This window comes from Natrix helvetica, assembly GCF_964273705.1.
Source record: "Natrix helvetica genome assembly, chromosome: 6".
In the NCBI taxonomy this organism is placed as follows: domain Eukaryota; kingdom Metazoa; phylum Chordata; class Lepidosauria; order Squamata; family Natricidae; genus Natrix; species Natrix helvetica.
In genome coordinates, this window is record NC_138553.1 from 51,308,708 (window position 1) to 51,332,688 (window position 23,981).

At 42.3% G+C, this 23,981-nt stretch overlaps 1 protein-coding gene across 3 annotated transcripts in view; it reads right to left on the reverse strand.

The window, feature by feature from the left end:
• Window positions 1-23,260, reverse strand: part of SLC16A7 (solute carrier family 16 member 7) — a 187,689-nt gene extending 164,429 nt beyond the window's left edge. The window contains exon 1 of one of the 3 annotated variants that reach the window (XM_081958165.1): window positions 22,818-23,260. The gene's annotated coding sequence lies outside the window, so the exon portion shown is untranslated. Of the gene's footprint in view, window positions 1-13,287; window positions 13,296-22,545; window positions 22,758-22,817 lie in introns of those variants that run through there. The other 2 variants (XM_081958166.1, XM_081958168.1) reach the window with 2 other exon arrangements.
• Between the last annotated feature and the right edge of the window lie 721 nt (window positions 23,261-23,981).

Genomic DNA, 23,981 nt, shown 5'->3' on the forward strand with positions numbered 1-23,981 from the left:
GACCCCTCCGGATCTCTGTTGAGCTCTTTTTTGGAAGAAGGACCGTCTAAGACCCTCATTGAAATGCCGATACTTAAACCTTAAACCTGTGGAACAACGCGTTACCAGATCCACGACTAGACAAATGCTAGAAAGCAGGTGGACCCCCAAATACAACGTGCTAAGAAAGAAGTTAAGAAGCAAACTGGAGCCATGGGAAAAGCCGGGCCGAAGATTAGTCTTGTGGAGAAAGATCTTCAGCAAATGTTCTCAACGCTCCAGATTTAGACCCAAAGATGCTTAAGCTATTATCTTGGAACGTGAATGGATTGAACTCTCCACAAAAAAGGAAAAAAATATTTTATTATTTGAAGCAATTTAATAATGATGTTGTTTGTCTTCAAGAGACCCATATTAGGCTACAAGACCAGAAGTATTTAGTGAACTCAAAACTGGGAACATTGTATGCTGCCTCTAACTTGGTAAAGAAAAATGGAGTGGTGATATATATAAATAAAAGATTCCCAACCAAGGTTATAGAGGCAGACGACAGTGGTAGATATATAGCAATTGAACTTGATACAGACTTTGGTGCTATTTTGGTTTTAGGAATTTATGCACCTAATCAATTACAAGAAAGTTTTTACAAGATGCTTCATTTTAAAAATTTTAGATTGGAATTTTAAGAGTATTTTAATTATGGGAGACTGGAATGGAGTGATTTCGCCAAGAATAGATAAGAGAACAACGACCAAATTCATTACCAAACTGCCAAAGGCCTTTTTGACCTACAAGATGACTTGAAATTAAAAGATGTTTGGAGGATACAACATCTAAATGAGATGGACTTTTCTTTTTACTCAGATAGACATAAATCCTTTTCAAGAATTGATTTCTTTTTGTTAACACCGGATCTACTCCCTAAAGCTAAGAAAACCAAGATATTCTCCAGGGTTGGAGAATATTGAACTAGGGAAGAGGCCAAGAAGGTCTTGGAGAGTAAATGAAAATTTATTTAGATACGAAAAAAATGTTGATGAACTTAAAAAACACATGAAGGAATTTTTCAGTTTTAATATGAATAAGGGTACTCCCATTGAAACAGTTTGGGATGCAAGTAAAGCTTACATGCGTGGGGTCCTGATACATATGAATTTCAAACATAAACAAACTAGACAGAAAAGGAGAATGGAACTGGAAGATGAAATAAAAAGCAAGGAACAGCTGCTTATAATAAGCCCGAAAGACAAGACGCTCCAGATGGCGCTAAAATTGTTGAAAGACCAATTTCAAATGCTTATAGCCGAACAAACGGCATCTAACTTGCAATTTGCTAAACATAACACCTTTGCTAACGCTAATAAACCTGGTAGGTGGTTGGCTTATACTTTGAGAAGGAACACGAATGATAGAATTATTGATAGAATTGAGTATGGAGGGAAGACGGTATATCAACAAGATTTGATTAAAAAATCATTTGTGGACTATTATGCTAAGTTATATGTACGCGATAATATACAGAACAAGTCAGTAGATGATTTCTTGGAAGAAAAAAGGGTTACTAAAATATCTGTGCTTCAAAAGGCAAATTTGGAACGTCTGATAACTGCTGATGAGATCACTTTAGCTATAAACCAACTTAAACTAGCAAAGGCTCCAGGGACTGATGGTTTGACTGCAATGCACTATAAAACTTTACAAGTGGAAATGATTGAATATCTTACACAACTTTTTTGTAACATACAGCAAGGCGGTAAAATACCTTCCTCATGGAAAGCGGCTTTTATCTCATTAATACCCAAAGATAAAGAGGGCCCTAAGAAACCAGAAGATTACAGGCCGATATCTCTTCTGAATACAGATTATAAAATATTTGCTAAGGTACTAGCCAACAGATTGATGCCGGTTATTCAAGAGATTATTCATCATGATCAAGCAGGATTTATTGAAGGCAGACATATGAAGGAGAATGTAAGGCAACTCATAGATTTAATTGACTATCTTGATAAGAATAAGCAGATCTCGGCAGCGCTGGTCTTCTTGGATGCAGAGAAGGACTTTGATCGAGTGAACTGGAATTTTCTAACCAAGACTTTGGAAAAGATGGATATGGGACCACGATTTCGGCAGGCGATTGGAGCAATTTATCAGCAACAAAATGCACAACTTATTATTAATGGAAATTTGTCAACAACTTTCGAGATACAAAAAGGTACAAGACAAGGTTGCCCATTATCTCCATTGTTATTTATCTTAACTTTGGAAGTCTTGTTGAACGCAATTCGGGACTCAGAATCTTTAGATGGCATAACTATTAGGCAAAAGGAATATAGAACTAGAGCATTTGCCGACGATCTGGTTGTTACCCTTTCACACCCTTTGAAATCAATAATCCAGATGAAAAATATTATAGTAGAATTTGGCATGGTGTCTGGGTTTAGACTAAATCAAAACAAAACAAAAATGATGGTTAAAAACATGACAGAGTCTCAAAGAAAGAGATTTGAAAGTTTAGCAGGCTTTGAAATAGTCTCCAAGGTCAAGTATTTAGGAATACAAGTTGCAGAATCGAACACAAAACTTTTCTCAAATAATTATGAAGTGTTGTGGCAAAAGATCCAGAAAGACCTTGAAGTATGGAAAAAGCTACAATTGTCTTTGCTTGGAAGGATCTCAGCAATTAAAATGAACATTCTACCTAGATTTATCTTTTTATTCCAGATGATACCGGTGCTTAAAACAGATAAAACTTTGTTAAATTGGCAAGCAACATTAAATAAATTTGTTTGGAAGGAGAAAAAACCGAGAGTAAAGATGAAGATTATGCAAGATACTCGTGAAAGAGGCGGCCTCAGACTCCCAAACCTTCGATTGTACTATGAAGCTGCGGTACTAACGCATGTAGCAGATTGGTTTGGGAAAACAAAAATGGAATTGCTGAATATAGAAGGCCATGATCTTGTTCTGGGATGGCATGCATATCTTTTTTATGAAGATAGGGTGGACAAAGTGTTCAACAATCACGTTCTCCGAAGTGCCTTGATGAGAGTATGGAAGAAGCACCGGCCCAATTGGGATTATAAAATACCGCTTTGGTTGGATCTTGCAGGCACCATGGGGATTATGATTAAGTCACTCGGGGGTTGTTTATACAAAGATGTGCTTATCGCTGATGGGGATGAATGGAAGTTAAAAACTTTGGAACAACTGTTGGAAGAAGGAATTGTTTTAAATTGGTTACATTATATACAGCTACAGAAGAGATGGGAAGAAGATCGAAGGGTCGGTTTTATGGACAAAGAAGTGGATCTGATTAAGCAGATAAAAGAGACTGGCCCAAAACAGGTTAAAAGAATATATAATGTACTGTTAGAAAGAGACTCAGAAAGTGAATTGATTAAGGATTGTATGATTAAATGGGCTCAGAATTTTGGTGAAGTTGTTATGTTGGAAACATGGGAAAGAATATGGGTTCAGAATGTTAAATTTACACAGTCACAGAATTTAAGGGAGAATTTTTATAAAATGTTTTACAGGTGGTATTTAGATCCTAAAAAATTATCATGCATGTACCCAAATATTCAACCAAAATGTTGGAGATGCGGGTGCCTAGATGCTACCTTTTTTCATGTATGGTGGACCTGCAATACGGTTAAGGCTTTTTGGATAAAAATATGGTGGGTCATGCAAAATGTACTGAAAAAAAGAATACAATTTACTCCGCAAATGTTTCTACTGGGCATAGCTAAGGATCTTACTAAAGGGGAAACAAAATTGGTTCTGTATATGGTCACAGCAGCTAGGCTGCTGATTGCGCAACATTGGAAGAAAGATTTTTTACCAACAATTGGTCAATGGACTCAGAAAGTGGCGGGGTTCGCCGAAATGGCAAAAATTTCAGCTTTTTTAAAAGATCAGAAGCAGGAGAATTATACACAAGAATGGGCAAAATGGATTGATTATATACAGAATAAGTATCAGACTAGGAGGTATTATGTAGCCTTTAGCTAAGATTGTTTAGACTGATAGTTGATTAGAGTAAATAATACATGGGATGCTTGGAATCATTAGAGTGGTGTATAGTGGAAGTCGGGGGGGGGTTGAGTGGGAGGTGGGGGTGGGTTAGGGTGGAGGGTGGGGTAATATATATGTATAAATATACTAGAAGATGGGATTAATGAAATATTATTTTAAGAGAAATTTATATTATGATTTATATATGTTAAATTAGTTTAGAAGAAGGGATTGATGGGTTATTATTATTCCAAGAGAAATTTATATTGTGATTGTTGGGAAGAGAGGGGGTACAATATGTGTATGAGTAATCTACTTTTAGACAGGGGGAGGGGAGGGGTAAAATAATTGGTATAATATTTGAATTTCCTTTCTTTAGGGGGGGCTGGGGGGAGGGGAGGGGTATAGTATCTGTATGGGATTTATACTGTATGGTGGGGGGCTTAAAGGGGGAAAATATGTTTGAATAAAACTTTTTCAATAAAAAAAAAAGAGAGGGGAGGTGAGCCTTGCTCATGGGGCTGTAAGACTCTAAGCGCACTCCAGTTCGTACTTGTGGCATTGACTGGTTGCTTAGTTGGAAGGTATTCGGCAGTGTCATCAAGCAGGGTTTGAGTTAGCCCTGCGTCTCCAGGTTTATGAATTAAACTTTTTGGAGGAAATGCCAATGGAGTGTCTGCTGGTAAATCAGTATAAAACCCCTGAGGTCCAAAGGAATCCTTGTCAGAGATTGATAGACTCCGAAGCTTGGACTTAACTGCATCCAAACGCTTTATAATTTGGGCTCTTTCCGATTGAGGGAGCGCTCTAAAGGAGCCAAAGAGCTGCGTCTCCTCCTGGTTCCAAAAGCCGTCTTGACAGAGATCAGTCCCATAGATAGGTGGAATCCCAGAGACATTGACCTGGGACCCATCAGCCAAGAGACCTTGGGTGCCCTGAGCTGATGTCCCTTCTTTTGGGGCCACCTCTTCCCAGCTGATCAAGTTGAGGGAAGCTTCCTGGTAAGATGTTTCATGCTGCGGGGGGCTGATCTGGCCAGTTGTAGGAGGAGCAGTTAGCCTACCGTCTGAGAGAACGCCAGCTGAGGGTTGTGCAGAAGTAGGTATATAGCTAATATATGGTGCATTATCTGGGATAGCATTCGAAGTTGGCTCATTAATATATGCCACTGAGGATCTTTTGGGGGCAATAAGTCTCCTGCCACTCACAAGTTGTCGGTTGCTCAAAAGTGGCTTAGTCGATATGTCTTTGAAGACTCTTCTTGGCAGGATGCCAAAGGATCTTAACCAGGATCCTCTTCTGAACAGTAGTTTTGGAATGTTGGGATTGTCGAAACTAAGTAGCACTCTGGAGCAGTATTGAGGGGAGGGTAAGGGTTCGACCTTCTTCAGATCATCAGCTTTGAGCCCCAGTAACTTAAAAAGGTGACCCCTTGCCAGCTGTGTTGAACTCCAGTAAGGTAATTTGCCATTAATGGGGCTAATGATGAGGGCCACCTGTTTTGGCTGTAAGACCAGGCGGCTATTCGCGTCATAGGATGCGGAATTCAGACTGTTAATAGAATTTTGTTGACCAAGATTTTGTTGGCCAGTGCTTTTCTTGAAGCTTTCCCTGGGATTTGGTAGGGAACACCTTGTCGCCACCACCGACTGCCGAGCGATCTTCCCAGAACACCCACTGGTAATCCAGGAGACTAAGTAGTTTAAAGTACTTACTATTCTATCAAGCTGGAGCTGAATGCTCGCTGTAGTTTCTGCAACCAGAAAACATTGCTGAGCCAGAAGCTCTACAAGCGTAGGCTCATGCAAGGGGTGGTTAGGGGGCCGCAGTTTCAGGTAAGTGTTCATTCTCAGCTTGGGGGGGGTGGCACCTCCATTTACATCTTTGATTTTTTCCTCCAGGGTGACAACATACTTCACTGGATTGATTGTTTGGTCTTCAGGCTATAGTTTCTGTTCCCCAAAGAACTGAATCTCCTATCAATATTCACCTTTTTTCCCTAGGGAGGTCTGGGATACTATCCTTCCTGTCACAGGAATGTTTGTTTAGATTGATGATTCTCACTTTGTTCATTGAGTTTAAATGTGGCTAGAGTTGCTTCAAGACTCTTTACTTTTTCTTCTAGTAATTCATATGATTTACAGTTGATATGTATGTAGTTTGGGTCTTCTGTGGGCATAAGCTCAAACATATGACATATTTTGAAACTCACTATAATGTCAGTCTCTATGTCCATTGTTTTTGTTTATTAAAAATTGAAAATTTCTAAAAACCTATGTTGCAAAGTTTGTAATAGCTTACAAAAGTTCTTGACCCTTTTTTCTGTCTTGAAAAATTCATCATTATTTCTGATTTAAGTTTTAGTCTCTTTTCTGTGTTTTTCCCTCTTAAATCATTAAGAATTTTTTAAAAAATTAAGAATTAAAATAAGCAAACTGTTTTTTCAAACGTTTAGTTAAAAAAATAGAAAAATTGAAAACAATAATTTGAAAAAAAAATGAAAAAAATAATTTTAAAATTGAAGATTTAAAAATTGAAAATGGAATTTAAAATTAAAAAGAAATTGAAAAATTGAAAAAAATGAAAAAAATAAACATTGAAAAAAGCAATTGAAAATAAAGGTGGAGAAAATTCTGAAATGTTTCATCTGTCAGGCCTGTAGTTATGTTCTTTTTAGGATCTTTGGCCTGCCACACTTTCTTATAATTTTCTATGCTGTTTCATTAGTGTAGTAGTTGGGAGGGGGGAATAGAAAGGAGTAGGATTGTGGAATGTATGTTGTCATTCTTTTATAGAAGCTCAAGGTCATCTTTTGTCTCCGCACCTCGACACCTGACCGGAAGCAGAGGGGTGTAGATGCCAGCGTGGAAGATGATGATTGGAACATGTGATGGATTTGTGGGTGTGGGGATAGATCATGAACTTTCAACTGGGTGGAATTCCAGGATGCAAATCAGAGTTGGAATTCCATAGAGGTGCTAACTTGCCTGTAGAATAAATTGGACCTTTAAGGATGTTTTTGCCTTGGACAATGATTTAATTCTGCATGGTATTTAGAACCCTAACATTATCTTGGTCTAATTTCTTACATCTCAAAATCTTGGTATTTTAACAGGCGTGTGTAGAGTTTTTTATACCTAGTGTTTGGTGGGTAGAGACCCAACTGTGGCATTGTCTCTAAAGCTCCTCTCCCTTGTAATTTGTCCTTGAACCAAGAATGGTTGTCACCTTGTGACTTTCTAGAAATGTGAAAATGTAACTATTCAAAAGTCTTTGAATCTTAATAAGAACCATCTTAAAACAATAACTAGTTTTAGAACCTAGTTTAAGAGATTAGATTATGGATGATATTCTTTTAATTAATTGTAATATTATTATTTTTTATTTTCTAAATTCTATATGTTGCCTAGATGTAAATTCCAGAAAAACAGCCAAGAATTTTTTTAAAAACCACCAAATTTTGGAAGTGTTTCTAGTCCACTACTTTTAAAAATGCTGTGTGTTCAGACAAAACACAGAATTTGGGAAAAATACAAACCAATCCTTTCATTCTGCAAGAATGAAAATATGGCTCAAAATCACACAAATATGGAAAATTTTATGGAAAATTCCTTTTGAATTCAAATCCTTAAATCTAGACCAATGATGGCGAACCTATGGCACATGTGCCACAGGTGGCACATGGAGCCATTTGTCAGGGCACGCGAGGCGCTGCCCTGTCAGCTGGCCAGCTGAGTTCACCCTGTTTTAAAGCCATTTTTCGCCCTCCCCAGGCTCCAGAGGCTTTATAGGAGCCTGGGGAGGGCGAAAAGAGCCTCACCGCCCCCCCCCCGGAGGCCCTCTGGAGGCTTCATGAGCTTCCCTGAAGCATCTGGAGTGAAAAAAACCGCCCTACGGGCAAACCGGAAGTTCAGGAACGGACTTCCTGTTTGCTCGGAGGGTCATTTTGACTGCCCCAGATGCTTCAGGCAAGCCTCTTGAACGTCCCTGAAGCCTTTGGAGCGCTTAAAACGACCCTCCGAGCAAACCGGAAATGACTTCCGGTTTGCTCAAAGGGTTGTTTTGAGTGCTCCGAAGGCTTCAGGGAAGCTTCTTGACAGTCCCTGAAGCCTTCTTGACTGCTTCGGCGGCTTCAGGGAAGCCTCCTGAAGGTCCCTGAAGCCTCCGGAGGGCTTCCAGGGAGGAGGCTGTTTTCGCCCTCCCCATGCTCCTATAAAGCCTCTGGAGCCTGGGGAGGGCAAAAAAGGCATGCAAAAATGGGGGGTCGCGCCTGTAGTGCATGCATGCGCACTGGGGCGCGCACATTGCCTTATGTGTGCGGCACGCCTGCACACGACCCCCCTGCGCTCCCCCCACTTATGGCACGCGAGCAAAAAAAGTTCGCCATCGCTGATCTAGACTTTTATGCTTTAGAAGTGAGTGCCTAAAATTCATCTTAAGCAGAAGAAGTAAATGACTAAAAGAACATGAATCTAGTCTACTTTCCATGAAATGTTGTAGCAGAATCTCTCTTCTTATACAGTAATCCACAATATACTTTGTATGAACTAGGGTGGCATATAAGAGTCTATATAAACAACTATATTGTGTTTCCTTTCATTTTGTTCTAAGTGGTATTCACTTTTATTGTATCTATTATAGTTTATTCTGTTTTCTTCATTAAGAAACAAACTTTCTTTTTTCTTCTGGTTTCTTTTTACACTATTTACTATTTGCTCTTTAATTCATCCTATCTAACTGTCAATGAAAAAGCCCAATACTGTACCACCGTTTCAAAAGTGTCAAATGTCAACTTTTAGATAAGCTCCTAAGAGGCTGGCACTGGAAAGGAAATGAGTACAGGAAAACAACTAGGGTATAGACTTCACAGTACCTTCACTCACACGAAGCAAAATAACATCCAAACTGATTGGTAACTGTGATCAGAACAATATATACTTCCTACTCAAACTTTCTTATAGCGTTCAGAAAAGCATATGAAAAGACACTCATAATTTTTTTAAAAGAAATGAGACAACATTGAATATAATGACAATTAAAAATATGGAGAGACAGATGAATATGTTTTCTGATCTCATTCTATGTTATCTATATTTTTTCATTGCAATTCCAAATAAATGAAGAATCAGATATCAGTTCCATACATTGAATTGTATTTTATTCAGACAGTATTATGGAATGACTCAATATAGATATGCATTAGATACAGATAGTATTTATAAGTGGTACAGTCCAGGGGTGGGTTCCGGCTTCTGTTAATGCCGGTTTGCTCAGGGACGCGCTTCGAGTGCACGTGCTTGATGCGCGCTATGCATTCATGCACAGTAGTAAAAAATTGCTTCTGCGCACACACAGAAGCAAAAAAACATGATGGCACCAATAGAACTGGTTCAGGGGCATGACCAGCCGAGTTACTAGCTACTCGGCTGAACCGGTCTGAACCGGTAGGAACCCACCTCTGGTACAGTCATTTAAGACTTAAAATTTAACTTTGAAATCAACTTATTGAAGCATCTGTGTCTTACTTAGCTATTTTTAAAAGATGCTGTGCATATTCTATGGCACCACTCTCAACTCATTTATTTATACACCCACTCATTTGAATGGTTTATATAGCCTTTTAGATTGATAAATGTATTATAATAAACTATACATAGATGAGTATATATTTCTTCTTTCATGTTTAACTCACTATTACCAGAATAAAAGTAATAATTTACAGAGGTCATTTAAGTGTCACTTTATAGTTACTGAGTGTTTTCATGTAAAATAAATACTTCATTAGTCTATTTTAGTGAATTAATTTTTGTTTAAGTTTATGTTACTGACACTATTAATCTGATATGTTGCTGTATTTCTATTATAGACAATAAATGTGAAATTAAATTAATTTGAAGTTACATGCCAAGAAATAGAAAGGCAAACATCATGATGCAATTAGATTACTAATTGAGCAAAAAGGAAATTTGTTGATTGTTTACCTTAATATGTAGAATTAAGAATATGTAGAAATATATACTGGCAGGCACTAGATGACACTGAGCATTACTGTGTCAGGCTGCATATCTGAACCATTTCCACATAACCTGATATGCTGATAAGCCTGTTCATGAAACAAGAGAAGTGTATTTCAGCCTACATCACCAGGTGGAATGACTTGTTATTTAGGTGCTTGAGAGAGGACAAATGATGTGGCTAAAAATGTAAAAACAATATTGAAAAAGATAATGAATGGTGCCAATGTGAAATATAAGGACTTTGATTTCATTATACTTTGTCCTTTTCGCTATCTACATTTTACACATTAGAGGCTGAGTGTCAAGGACAAATTTCTTAGATATCCCAATATGCGAAATATCCAAAGAAGTTACAAATGCCTTCAAACCTTGTAACTCCTAAAACATAGTTCCTAATATAATGAACTTTCTTGAGTGGTATATAAGAATAGATTAGAAACATGCATTTGAATGATTACCTAAAGCAGATTTTCACCTGATAAATAAGAAAGATTTTGTACCAAATCAAAGTCCCTATAAACCATTTTTTTTCTCTAAAACAATTGGCTGGAAATAGTGACTTGAAAAACAAATAGACAATTCACCAACTGCAATGCAAAGCATTAAATTTAGTCAGTAGGAAGAATGCTCCTTCCACTATTTCTTTTGCAAACATCAGCTTCTTTAAAGAGGAGGAAATATCTGATTGTGAGTAGAATCAGAACCAAGTATTAGAGGCAAGCTGAACAATAACATTGAATTCAGATATGCCTTTTTATAACAGAATAGCAGAGTTGGAAGGGACCTTGGAGGTCTTCTACTCCAGACAAGTGGCTGTCTAGTCTCTTCTTAAAATCCTCCAGCGCTGCAACATTCACAACTTTTGAAGGCAAGCTGCTTGTTCCTCTTGTTAATTGTAGAGGTGGTATTTCGCAGGTTCTGACCAGTTCTGGAGAACCAGTAGTGGAAATTTTGAGTAATTCAGAGAACCAGTAAATACAACCTCTGACTGGCCCTACCCCCATTTATGATCTGCCTCCCGAGTCCCAGCTGATCGGGAGGAAATAGAGATTTTGCAGTAACCTTCCCCTGCAGTGGGGAGGCAATGGAGATTTTACAGTATCCTTCCCCTGCCACACCCACCAAGCCATGCCACACTCACAAGCCACACGCATAGAACTGGTAGTAAAAAAATTGAATCCCACCACTGGTTTATTGTTCTCCGTTAGGAAATTTCTCCTTTGTTCTAGGTTGATTCTCTCCTTGATTAATTTCCATCCATTGTTTTTTGTCTTGCCTTCTGGTGCTTTGGAAAATAGATTGATGTTGACCCACTCTTCTTTCTGGCAGCCCTTTAAATATTGGAATACTGTTATGTCACCCCTACTCTTTCTTTTCACTAGACTAGACATACCGATTCCAACTAAATCATTTATTTTTTTCACTACTGAAGAGAAACTGGACTGTGATGTGGCAAAATACTGAGGTTAATGTGAAACATTTACAATTCATATTGTTGACTAATGGGTTAACATTATAGGTACTTGTAAGCAATCACAGAGTCTTAATTTGTTTTTTTATTTGCAGCTATAAAATAAATTCACAGACTGATAAAATATTTACTCTCTTGATCTCCTTTCTGAATACCTCTATTTTCCATAATATTTTTAGTAGTTCAATTTTCACAAGCAAATACAAGAACTTGGTGCTTCTTCTAGAACCTGAGTGCTTTATACAGAAAGTACTCAGGTTCTAATATACAGAAATATTATCATTTCTGATATATGCAATAGTCTTTTGATTTTTTTTCTCCCAAGACTATACACTTCCTTTCAATTAACCTAGAACTCAGGATGCACATGAAATAAATACCTGCATAATTTAAAGAGAAGACATAATTTGTTCAAGTGGTATTTAAAACTACCCCTTCCTCGAAATTATGTCAGTAGCTTTTTGCTCATAGGAATGTGGAGTTATTACACAGAATCAAAGGTTTTTCCATACATGCAAAACAGCTTATTTACACACATCTTATTAAGCATAGCAAAATTAGAGATTCAGAAGAGCTTCTGCATTTAACAGTTGGGAAATATGAAAGAAGTTTCTCATTTCTTCTACTTCCTAGTATAATGTATAATTTAATACTGAATATAATGTAGAAGCATATAATTAAAGTATAAATTACTCCAATAAACTTTGAAATAGCGTGAAAAAACCTACTATAGTAAAGTGCTATGTGAACAGCATATTCTCAAAGATCATCACCAAATCATGTTCAACCTTTATAACTTGCATTGTTTGCTTTGAGCAGCAACAGTTGCCTATGGAAAAGCCAACTGAATATAATTTTCTATTCGGTTCTGACTGAATTCTAATAAAAGGTTATAATAGACTTCAGATATAATGTCTGTTCTCATGCAGTTCGTTGGCACTTCAGAAGTTCACTGACATTTCCTGACAGTTTAGCTAAATAATCTATTTGTCTGGAAAAGGCAACCAATATAAAGATTGTCAGGCACAAGAGGAGAGCCCTGAAAAGGTCAGAATCTAATTGTTGATTTACTTCCTCTGTATGAAAGTAGTTACTTTCATGGAACTGCAGATATACACAAATACTTACCTGACTGCCAGTGTTTTTTGTTAATCCATCAAAACATGGGGATGCTTATATGAGCAAATTCAAACTCTTTTTGAGTACTGACCAGTAGTGGGTTGCCAATATTTTTACTACCGGTTCAGGTGCGCTCACACATGCGCATGATGCTTTTGTGAATGCACAGAAGTGGATGGGTGGAGCCTCCCGCCACTGCTACTACCTGTTCACCCGATCCGGGCCAAACCAGGAGCAACCCACCTCTGGTACTGACCCAACTAAAACATCCTCAATCCCCAAATAATCTGATTATAAAATCATCAGGATAATTGCAATACTCTCCTAAAGCATGGCTTAACAGCATTCAAGTTAACAGCCTTACTGTAAGTAAAACCAAGTAATCTGGAATTTCTCCCAGAATGGCTTTCATTCCCAGTAATTCACCAATTTATCCCTTTGTTTCAATTTATCTAAGTCCTTATAGCCACTGAGTCTCTTGTTCTGTAACTGCTTGTGAATTTAAATATATCCAGATTAATTTTGATTAGGTATCAACATGTTTTTGTCTTTAAACTCTGGTGCAAAGTAAGATCAACTTGCTTGTGGGCTCATTTTTAGATTTTATACTAGCATTAACCTGCTTGTGTGCATGTGCACAATTCATTTTGGTGGTTAGGCCAATTCTTTAATATAAGTCTTCCTTACCTTTCTTGAAGTATTTTAATACCACATTTGGTATCTTGAAGTATACCACATTTTGTCACACCAGTGACAAAACATTTCCTATTGATGATGTTTCTTCAAGGGATTGTTACATAAATAAAACAGGTTAATTTATAAGCTCCTTTCATCATTTTTGTTCTCAGTGGCTTGCATCAGGGTTGATGTTGCCGGTTTTACTACCAATTCACAACCTGCACGCAACAAAGTCTTCAACCTCCTGCTTAAGTTTTTATTCAGAACCATTTTTCTTCCTTCAGCTACAATAGCAATTCCTAAATTCAAGCAACAAAATCCTGAAATTAGCTAACAGCCTTTTATCACTGAAAGAACAGATATCACTTCACATAATTCTTCTAAAATAGAGTATAGGAAAAGAATGGAATACAGTAAAGGAGAAAACAAGATATATAGAGTTTAGATATTGTTGTTACAGAACTAGAATTTAGATCACAGTATAGCTTTTGATAGGACAAACATTTTTCTAGAGGAGTTTCCAGAATCTTTTTCAGTCTGTGTGCTGGAGTTTTGGATAGATTCTTGAACCATTAACAGAAACAAAAGCAAGTTGCTACTGAGAGATCCAAGAAGTCTCTGCACAACAACAGCAACAACAACAACAACAACAACAACAACAACAACAATAATAATAATAAATTTTATTTCTAGACCGCACCCTTTCCTTGGCAGGACTCGGGGCGGTGTACAGTCATGTTAAAACCATATACAAATACATAGACAGAAACGTAGATGTAGACATAGACGTAGACGGAGGAGGTAAAAATATACTGTACAATTCTTAATTAAAATACAAATACAATTAAAATTCCCTTAAAAAATCCCCCAATAAAATGTTTAAAATGTTTGCCAGGAGGTGGAAGATGGAACTATCAATCGGCTAAGCCAGCTAGTCGGAACAGGTGAGTCTTGAGCTTCTGTCGGAAGGAGCGGAGGTCATTAGTAGCTCTAATATCGGGAGGGAGGTCATTCCAGAGGGTTGGGCCCATCACAGAGAAGGCTCTACTCCTAGGCGCCACCCGCTGGCACTGCTTGGCAGATGGCACCTGGAGGAGACCCTCTCTGTGAGAGCGGATAGGTCGTAGAGATGTATGAGGTGAGATGCGGTCCCGCAGGTAACTAGGTCCCATGCCATGGAGCGCTTTGAAGATAGCAACCAACACCTTGAAACGCATCCGAAAAACCACAGGCAGCCAGTGCAGCTCGCGCAGGAATGGTGTTATATGAGAGTATCTTGATCCTCCCATGATAACCCGCGCGGCCACATTCTGAACTAGCTGTAGTCTTCGGGTGCATCTCAAGGGGAGCCCCATGTAGAGAGCATTACAGTAGTCCAGGCGAGACGTCACCAGCGCATGAGTGACTGTGCGTAGGGCATCCCGATCCAATAGGGGGCGCAATTGATGCACCAGGCGAACCTGGTGGAACGCCCCCCTCGCCACGGCTGTCAGATGGTCATCCATTGACAGCCTGGCATCAAGGAGGACGCCCAGATTGCGCGCCCGTTCCACGGGGGGCAATAATTCGCCCCATATGGCCAGTGATGGCGTCAACTGGTTAAATCGGGGCGCCGGTAGCCACAGCCACTCAGTCTTGGAAGGGTTGAGCTTAAGTCTGTTGTCCCCCATCCAGACCCACACGGCTTCCAAACACCGGGACAACATTTCGACGGCCTCGTTGGGGTGGTTTGGGGTGGAAATGTACAGCTGTGTATCATCAGCATACAGATGGTATCTCACCCCAAAACCACGGATGATCTCACCCAGCGGCTTCATGTATGTGTTGAACAGGAGGGGCGAGAGGACCTAACCCTGAGGCACCCCACAAGTGAGTGGCCTCAGGGTCGACCTCTGCTCCCCTGCCAACACACACTGCGTCCGGTCGGAGAGATAGGAGCGGAACCACCGCAGAACGGTGCCCCCCACGCCCATCTCTTCCAGCCGGCGCAATAAGATACCATGGTCGATGGAATCGAAAGCCGCTGATAGATCTAATAGGACCAGGATAGAGGAACAACCCCTATCTCTGGCCCTCCATAGATCATCTACCAACGCGACCAAGGCCGTCTCCATGCTGTGACCGGGTCGAAAGCCGGACTGGCGCGGGTCAAGATAGACTGCTTCCTCCAGGTGACGTGGGAACTGTTGCGCCACCACACTCTCTACAACCTTCGCTAAAAAGGGAAGGTTGGAGACAGGACGGTAATTAGCTAGTTCCTCCGGATCCAGGGAAGGCCTCTTGAGCAGGGGCCTCACCACCGCCTCTTTCAAGGCGGCCGGCAAGGACCCCTCCTCCAGTGAAGCGTTCACCAGACCCAGGAGCCAGCCTCGTGTAACCTCCCAGGATTCCAGTACAAGCCAGTCATCCACGTAACCTGTCCAAGTCCTCGGGGGCAACAGAGTCAAACTCCTCCCAGCATGGTGTCTCAAGACTTGCTTCCGACGTCTCCCCTGGTCCACTGAAGGGGACCCATCCACTCCGGATCTGATCGATTTTGTCCTGCAGATATTCCCCAAACTCCTCTGCTCTACCCTGCAAAGGGGCTTCCCGTGACCTCTGAAATAAGAGAGAGCGGGTCACCCGAAACAGGGTGGCAGGGCGGTTATCCGCGGACGCAATAAGAGCGGCACAGTGTCTGTGTTTGGCCGCTCTTAGAGCCACAAGGTAGGTCCGTAAATAGGCTCTTACCTGTGTTCGGTCAGATTCGGAGCGTGAGGACCTCCACCTGCTTTCTAGGCATCTCTTGTGGCATTTCATCACCCTCAGCTCCTCGGTAAACCAAGGAGCCGGGGTGGTTCGTTGCCGCAAGAGAGGCCGCAAAGGCGCTACCCGGTCCAAGGCCCCTGCAGCCGCCTGATTCCAAGCGGCCACTAGGTCCTCCGTCCGGGAGCGGGTCAAGGCTACAGGAAGTGGCCCAAGCTCCGTCTGGAACCTATCCGGTTCCATCAGTCGCTTGGGGCGGAACCATCTGGGACAATCAGGTTCCGCCTCCCCGCGGTGGGGGGTAGCGCCAGGGAAGTCGAGCCGGAGAGAAGAGTGGTCTGACCATGACAGGGGTGTGATAACTAAATCCCCTATTCCCAGATCACTCGTCCACTGTCCAGATACAAAAACAAGGTCCAGTGTGTGTCCACCCTCGTGTGTGGGGCCCTGAATTAATTGGGACAGGTCCATGGCTGTCATGGAAGCCATGAACTCCCGAGCCACCTCAGATGCTTCACCCATCGACGGCAGATTGAAATCCCCCATAACCACAAGTTTGGGGGTATCAACTGCCGTCTCTGTGATCAGCTCGAGGAGCTCTGGCAGGGCCGCTGATGCATAGCGAGGAGCCAAGTATACAATCAGCAAGCCCAACTGCCTCCCTGGGCCCCATTTCACACCAAGGGACTCACACCCGGAGATCTGTGGCACAGTGAACTCCCTCGGTTCCAGACTCTCCCGTATAATTGCCGCCACCCCACCACCCTTACCCTGGGCCCGTGGCTGATGAAATGCACGGTAACCTGGTGGGCACATCTCCACGAGGGGCAAACCACCCTTGTGGCCCAGCCAGGTCTCCGTTATCCCTGCAAGGTCCATCTCCCCCTCTGAGATCAACTCATTAATGAGGGGGGCCTTGTTAACAACGGACCTTGCATTGCAAAGCATCAGCCTCAGGCCCTGGCTCTGTAGGTCCTGACCACCTAGGCTGCGAGGGTTGGTACAAGCGACCGGGCGTGTCCAACAGCCACGGTCTCCCAACCGACTATGGGATTTTGTTCAGTCATCGCATCCACCCCTCCCCACGACCATTGGAATAAAACAGCCCTCTGTAGGAATGTCATTTTCCCTCCCCCTCCACACTCCGCTCACTTCCTCCTTGACCTCACCTGTTCGCCTGGCTACAATCCTCCTCCTGACCTGATCCCTCCCACCCACCCTGGAACCCCTTAAAAAGGATAAAAAGCATTTAGTTAAAAAACCCCTGAGTCTTCGCTTCCTCCACCTCTCGGGGTTAACAAACCCGTCATTAAGGTGGGCCCTAGAGAGGGCGAAGGGCCATATCTGCGAGAGGGGGGACTCCCGCAGCTGGAGCAAATCCGATCTCAAATATATGCTGGGAATATATGCTGGAAGCGATGCAACCAGGGCCAGGGTGCCATGGATGTTAAAATGAGTCAGCAGGCCAGGTTCCACATCAGATGGTGAATAAAGGGACGATGAGAAGACAGTAGAAAGACGGTAAAAGAGATGGAGGTCGGGAGGCAGTCTATGGTATAAGTAGGCAGATGAATTAAATAGATATGGTAATAACACTATGGGCTTCTTCATACATTAGAGGTCTTGTCACTGGTGAGGTGAAGCCACTAAGAACCCAGAGGTGTATCATTTTATATCCTATGAGATTTTGCTATGCTGAGAGATGCACAATATCTGTATACATGTTGATCACAGTGGGTTTACAAAGGGCAGAGCCATCAACAGCCTTTGCTATCTTGCAATAAAAAGGTTAAAACATAGTAAAAAGAAATTCTTGCATACACAAGGGCATATAAAAACAGCATCCTGTTTTGAAGATATGAGGAAATGGGTGGCATTTTTTCAATATAATATAAATGAAAAAATAGGGTTATTTTAACTGATTCCTAACAAAAAAACTTAATAACCAATATTTCAAACTGTCCCCCCTCCTATCCTGGCTTTTGAACCAAAAAGCTTTTAATCCTGGATTTAAGGACATAACTATATAACAAACCTTTTAAAATGTTGATGATACCATATGGCTATCAACATAATCTAGAGGTTTGTTTAGTCTTAAGTGTGATTAGCCAACAATAGCAACAACTTATCATTCAGAGTCAGAGATGATGAAGGAAAAAAGTGGGGGCATCTTAAGCAATTATATTTTAAAAAGGAAATTCAATTGTAGGTTTACGAAGTGATAAAATGTGGTGTTTCAGTACAGTGACAAGGCCTTGTTACTCACATATATATGTCCTTGGCTATATATGTCCTTTTTAGTCTATTAAAATAACCCTCATTTGCCTCATGAATTATAAAGAATCTTGAGCTAGCTGGGCTGATTATCTAGATACAGTACATCAGTTATTTCAAAGACATTACTGTGTCCTGTATTTCCATGATTATTATTGTACAACTTGTCTGATACCATTCAATACATGCTTCTATAACACATATATTTTAAAGCTAAATATTTTACTATATAGAAATAATAATGGATATCAATATAAATTATCAAAAGGTGCCTGTGCTGCAGGGGTGGGTTCTTGCCAGTTCTAACCTCTTCTATAGAAGAGGTTCCACAAATCTACAGTGCCATTTAGAACCGGTTCAAGCTCCCTCCCCCTGCCCGTCCGCACATCATCAAGAGGAAGAGCGAGAGGAGGAATTCTGGGAGTTGAAGTCCACAAGTCTTAAAGCTGTCAGGTTTGAACACCCCTGAGGTTTTTTTTTCCTAAAGGGTTATGGGTGCAAGGGTCTTGTAACTTGACAACTTTAAGACTTGCGTGTTTCAAAAGCCAGAGTTTCTGTGCCAACATTTTGGTTGCTAAGCAAGAGCGTTGTTAAGTGAGTTTCACCACATTTTACAAGTTGGCCACACCCACCCAGTCACATGGCTGGCAAGCCACTCCCACCCGTCACACGGCTGGCAAGCCACTCCCACCCGGTCACATGGCTGGCAAGCCACTCCCACAAAGCAGGCCACACCTACAGAAGAGGTTCTAAAAAAATTTGAAACCCACCACTGCTGTGCTGCTACACTCTGCACCAGCTATAGTTTCTGAATGCTCATTAAGCATTCAGCTCCTCAAGCATTCAGTATATTGCAATAGTCCAACTGCAGGATCACTAAAGTTCAATAACTGAGTGCAAGAACTCCTGATCCAGAAAAGGTCACAACTGACATACAACCTGAAATTACGCAAAGGCTCTCCTAGTTGCAACTGCCACCTGTTCTTCAAGCAGAAGTCATGAATCCAGGAGAACACTAGATCTGCCTGGGGTAATGCCACCTTATCCACAACTAATGATGTTAAGTTCTGGATCTTGGAGCTCCATGCACCCAAAGCCATTTGGCCTTGCCAAAGTTCAGCCAAAGGCTGTTGTCCCCAATTTGGACCTCACCGCCTCCAGGCACTGTGAGAAAGCAACAACAGCATCACTTGGGTCACTAGGGGTGTAGATTTAGAGTTGGATATTGTCAGCATACTTATGATACCTCAACCAATGGGGATGGATGATCTCACCCAGTAACTTCACATAGATGTTAAACAGGAATAGAGAGTAGCTATGGGCTGGACCTCTCACTCCCATCCCTGATAGCCAGCCCAAAAGGATATCATGGTCGATAGTATCAAAGGCCAATGAGAGGTCAAGGAGAGAAAGGTTCGTTGCATTACCCACTCTTATCAGAGATCATCAACAAGTGCAACCAATGCTGTCTCTGTCCCATAAATGGACCTGAATGAAAAGCATTCAGATAATCTGTTTCATCCAGGACTCTCTGAAACTGCCAGGCAACCACCTTTGCAACCAATATAAGCCTGAAAACACTTCTTGAAAGGGAGAGGCCTATGTCTCCTGGAAAGCTTCCTGCATTATCTGGTTGATAATTCAAATAATCAAATCATACTCTTTAATGACAAGTTGTGTTGACAATTCTTAGAAATAATATGCTAGACTAAAATAGTCCTTGGTCTGATCCAGCAATATTACACTTATGTTCTTATCTTCCTCCATTTAGTGGCATTCTTATTTTGAAATTAAGATAATCATATTCATCAAGATAAATAGAAAGGGCTTTTCAAATTATTCAAAAAAAACCCCCACCTGTTTGGTCATTTTTCTTATAACCTCATGCATGTCAACACATTTTCATATTGCTTCACTGAGGATAAAAAACAAAGTGAAATTGCTGTGTGTGAACAGGTGAAGTGAATGATTGCAACCAAGCATACACAAAGAGACAGCCATATGAATGGGGGGATGATGACACAAAGCTATTTTAATTATCTAAAAAGAGGAGCTTCAAGTATTTCCCCATCTTTTCCAAAGCACCTCTTCTGAAGGATTTGCCCAATCCTAGAACAGGACAGCATAGTAAATGTGTTAGTCTCAAATATTTCCCAAGGTTTTTGTTGGTTTTATCACCTATACATAACAAATTGATGCCCTTCTCGGTCATTGTTCTGTAGCAACTGAAGTTCAGAAATTGCCTTCACACAACAAGCCAATTCCTGCAACTAAGCCACAGAAAGCAGAGCCAAGGGTAGTGCTAACTTAGCATTTGATGTACACATGCTTCCTAGGACTTTATCTTAAGTGGCTAAATAAGTATATTATGTAACTGGTGCTAAGGTGCTTAAATGTTTTGTTTGGGAATCTTGCAGACAAGAGTATGTGATATGTTTAGAGAAAAATGGAAAGCAGAGTTGAAATTGAACCAAGTTGTAACCATTTGATTATTAATAAATAGTTTAATGATGGACATCTTATTTGATGTGCTCATGGAGTGAGAGTTTTTATTAAAAATGTCTGTATCGTACAATATGGCTGGGGCTTTGCTTAAAATTTAAGTAAAATACCAATGTTGCCTATTTCTTCTTCCACTGCTATTCTAAATACAGGTTTGGTGGTTGTAAGGTAGACTGACTGCAGGAAAGCTTACCTCATTCTAATTGTCACAAAAATATACCAGGGTGTGGTATACGTTAGTTACTAACTGTGTTAGTAGCACACACAGAAACAAACAGACATCCTTCTTCCCCATACACATACACAGAAATTTTTTAAAAAAAGGCAATTCACTTTTCTCTGACAGCTCCAGAACATTTTACCTAGAAAGTAGTACTTTAAACAATTTCCCCATGGAAGGGTAGCATTGAAAAGCCTTCTATGAGCGGGTAACCACATGCCCTTGACGTCCTTTGGCTGATCGCGATCCCAGCTGTTCAGCGGCTGCGGCACTCCACGTTGCCTCAGATCGCTTCCAAACCAGCAAGAACCAACCGGTGACAGCGAGTCAGTCAAGCCCCCCCCCCCCCGTCTCATGGCATCCCGCCCTCCACAGATGGATCGAGACGGTGCCTTTCCATTGGGCAGCTTCCACGCGTTTCCCATTGGCCAAGTCCGAGTGGGACCTGAAAACAAGAACTGCCCGTTCGTGGCCCAAATCATACATTTGCGAAGATTTCCGGCACAGAGATTCTGCCACCCACCCACCCTGGGACGAGATAGGAACTAAAGTCAAGCAGAACCAAACGGGTTCGATGCACATCGCCCGGGGCACAAATACAACCCCCGCCCATCTCGGTCAACCGGTTTCTCCCGGAATTGAAGAGGAGGGGGAAGGGGCCGGATTTTCCAACGAACTGGATACGGAGAAAGGACGCGTGATGCTGCGGCTGCTCCTGTCCCCCGCCTTAATCGCCGCCATAGTCCTGGTCCTGCGGCAGCGCACACTTAACGGACTGGCCCCAGAGGTATACACGACGGCGTGCGCCGGCCTTGTCACCCTCCCCCAAACAACCTGCGGTGCTTATCCCAGTAGATTGAAGCCCATTCAGAACTGCTTTCAAGATGGCTGCTTTTAGGTCCGGGTGGAGGGAAATGTAATTGCAATGCTAGAGGCTGTGGCCTCTTATAGAGGTAAAACTGGTTTTGTTACTTTCCTAGCATAGGGGATTCGGGTTCAAAACGTTGCGTCGTCGGAAGAGGGATGATGTTAATCTGACATCATCAGGGTCCTCAGCTAGGCTCCCTTATCGCCCCATAGCGTGATGTCTGGGGCGGGGTGGGGAAAAAAGTGAACTAGTGTAAGTGTCCCCATACACCCTCGTGTACGCGGCCTAAGGTGTATCTTTTTGTCTACAGGGGCGATTGGCAATTTCACAAGTCACTGGGGCATCTCTGGTCATCTATCAAATGAGAGGGGGAGGCGGGGTTTGTGTGGTTACCTCCTCTGTCCAAGGGCAAGCAGTTCTGCAAGTGCTGGAGAAGGTGGCAAGATTTGAGGGTTTGTTTGTTCATTCAACTTTATGGTAGCCTTAGCCCTTCGGCTCCAACGGTTCACTAGAACCTCTCCCACGCATCTCCTGCTTTCGCCCACACGTACACTTAGCAAAGCGGCCCGTGAGGGAGGCATCCACATGGTGAACGAGGGATTTGCCCACCAATCCAAAGCAACGCGTTCCAACCGCAGCGAGGTGGCAAAAAGGACACTCTTCTCTGCCTTCCGTGCTTGGGGTGGGAAACGGTGGCCAGACGGATCATAACGTTCCTACACAGTGGCACGCACTCCGAGGTCAGCAGCGTTTTAGGAGCAGGGACAGAAACACGAAGCGGTAGGCAACGGGCACGCTTGGCTAGAAATAAACAGATCCCAGGCTGCTGCTACAGCCCTTTGCCTCCACCCAAGCCGCCCTTCCCAAGCTGTGCCAAGGGGAACAGGGTTTGCCTTAAAGAACCCACTGCATGGATCTCTTTTACGTTACCTGGCTTCGTCTCTCTCTGTCTCTAGCTTGGGCTGGTTTGGCTCTAAGCTTGCCGCTGGCGCGCCGGTTCCTGCTCCCTGTCACTGGGTGAATGGGATTATTTATTTATTTCCCGTGACGTGATCCGCAGCGGGAAGGGGTGGAGGCGTCGGCAGGCGGCTGAGAGGCCTTTTGTGTAGCCGGTCTGAGGCTGCCTTCAACCGGAGATCGAGGAGGAGGAGCGGGAAGCAGCTCGCGGTCACCCGACCTCCTTCGCCTGCTTTTGTTGTTGCGGCTGCTGTTGCTCCCGCTGCGAAGGATTGGTGTCAAGGGCAGTCAGGAACCCGAGTGGCATCCCCCGCCTAGGCGAAGTAGGGCGGAGGTTGCCTGCAGAGGGAGGCGGAGGCGCCTGCTACTGAGCTCCAGTCTAAGCCGGCAGCTCTCCCTTCTCGTTGGGCGGCCGAAGGAGTCGACGGAGTCTTGCCGGATGCGGCGAAGGACTGTAACCCAATTGCGCTAATACAGTCCGAGGTGCCGCTTTGCCACCTTTTCCTTTATTAGGAGGGTGAAGCTGCTGCAAAGGCAGAAGAGTCACCTGTCCCGTCGTTACAGCGAGCGCCTCCGCTCGTTTTTGCGCTGGATCGGTCTACTTCGGAGCAAATACATACTACTTTGCTCGCATATCCGCCTTTTCCTCCGATGGTGTGGATGGGCCCTGAGACCCCGGAGAGCAGTTCTCCGCATCTCCCTGCTCAGAGTCAGGATAAATAGGAGTGCTTTCACTTGTTCAACTGCATCTTAGATTGTAAAGCTAAGTAAAATTCACGAGCCGCTCTTCGCGGCGTGCGGAGGGTACCGGTTTCACTTGAGAGGCAGCAAGAGGGCAGACTTATTGCCAAACTTAGAAAGCAGCTGAACCAAAAAGAAATTGGTTCAGCTGCTGAAGGATGGATGTGGGAGTAATCCTAATGTGTTACATTTGCTCACAGGAAAAAAACGGGTTTGCCTCTTTACCTATCTTTACTTTGTATCACATTTATTTTCCCCCATCCAGTTTAGAATTCTCACACATTAAAAACAATTGATTTAAATTTTCTTCTATTTGCATTGAGATCTAAATATTACAAGACATTTTAGATAGATTAACCTCACTAACTGTATGTAAAGGTTATTCCAGGCATGTTT